Source organism: Papaver somniferum, chromosome 2 (assembly GCF_003573695.1).
Source record: "Papaver somniferum cultivar HN1 chromosome 2, ASM357369v1, whole genome shotgun sequence".
NCBI lineage: Eukaryota > Viridiplantae > Streptophyta > Magnoliopsida > Ranunculales > Papaveraceae > Papaver > Papaver somniferum.
The window spans coordinates 62,125,963-62,127,915 of NC_039359.1; positions in this window are offsets into that span (position 1 = coordinate 62,125,963).

A 1,953-nucleotide genomic window follows, 5' to 3' on the forward strand; every position below is an offset into this window, starting at 1 on the left:
TTTTTTGATATCGTTTTTATATACAAAAAGATATGCAGTCGGAAAGATGTAAAAGTTAAAAAATCAGGCCATAAATATACTAAAATTTAAGCACATCATTTTTCTTCAAATGTTTGAAAATTAACAAAATTGTAAATATATAAACCGATTTAGGTTTTTTTAAATCTTGAATTAAAATTTTGCGTATGTTTTTGAAAATGTGAGAGAATGTTAAAGAAAAGAAGTTTAATCCGTATAAAGAATTTCAAAATTTGTAATATGGGTAGACAAATATTCTCTCATATTATAATTATTCAAGTTATAGTCATGCGTACATCAAAGTAGGAGCTGATAAGATTAGGGATTTTATGAGTTGGCTCAACTCATCTTTTGTGAGTATATCTAGCTTGTATTCCATGCTTAGAAAGCGATTTTATGATTTTGTTGATCTTTAGTTTGTTATATCATTTATTTTATTTGTTTCCTTTATTTCATCTTGTCAGATGTTTGTTTCAATTTTCCAAAAATTATCTCATGGTGCATTCCTAATTTTCTCTCTCTTTCTAGTCTTATAATTCCCTACTTTTGGTATGTAGCGCTAATTTTATATGTTTTGCAGGTCCTCTTAATCATCATGGAGAGTATCCGGTATTAGACCTTGTAAGCTTTTTGTTTACTTCTCTAGTGATAATATTGCCGTATCATGCAATATCCCAACCCATATTGAACACATTGACGACTTATCAGAGTATGTCGAAGTTTGATATCGAGTGGCTTACACCGATTCAGATTTTTCACTTATTATCGATTCGAAAGTTGATTCTCAAGATGTCAGCAAGATCAAGAGTGACAATATCCGGACGATTGAACCATGATTCTGAAACTAGGCAAGTTATTGATGTTCCTTTTAATGGAGATGTGGTGAACCAATCTGTTCAAATACCTGCAAATCCTCCATAAATGACTCCTACTAAGTAAGAATCGAAAAATCCACCAATTATTTTGTCATTAGATTGAAAAAATAGGTTCGATTGATGGTTTTAGGGTTTTCAAAAATGGTTTTCTGAAACGTTTACGGATGGGATATCATATCGTCCTGGCCGTAATGTATATCTAACGGTTGGGACGTCAAGAACTCCAAGCCGTTAATGTCTCACGCGGTTAGGAAAATTTGAGATCCCAACCGTGAAATAATTTTACGGATGGGATTTTCCCAGCCGTAAGTCGTCTTGTGTTTGCAGAGTAAAATTGGGTGATGAGTATTTCGGCTGGGAGTTTCCTCACCGTAATTAAATTTTCCTAATTGTTATTTATATTTTCCAGCCGATACTATGTTTACGGTTAGGTGGTGTCACACTTCCCGGACGCAATTTGTCAAACGGATGGGTGGTTTGCATGATTCTTAGACGAGAATATGTTTACGGTTAGGAAGTCTCACTTTTCCAAGCCGATAGTTTGTAAAACGGATGGGTCGTCTGTTGTTTCCTAACCGTAATTTTATTACTCCGTGTGAATTGCTCCTATCTTCTGATATGTTTTTCATCATATTTAGGAACCCTGAAAAGGAGAAAGAACACCAGGAACTACCAATGTGTGATATTTCTACGATAATGGTACGTAAGATAAGTATATGATTCTTTTTTTTGTATACGTTTCTCAAATTATGTACCACTATTAATTGAATGATGTGGAAATGGGTCAAGCGAGCTAAGTGGATTGCCAGGAGACTGATCCGTAACATTGACGAGGTTTTATATTTGGATTGCGACCAACAAAAAACACTTCTTCTCAGTCTTCAAGAGTTACATAATCCAACGAAGGATGATCTCTATACTAACGACAAGGATGATTGGACGAGTGGTTCCCAAACTCCCCACAGTTCTTCACCATCTTCAAAGGATATTCTCAAGATTGTTGGTCGTAGTGGATGATTGTTTTATGTACTTGTTTAAGTAATTCCATCTTTTCATTATG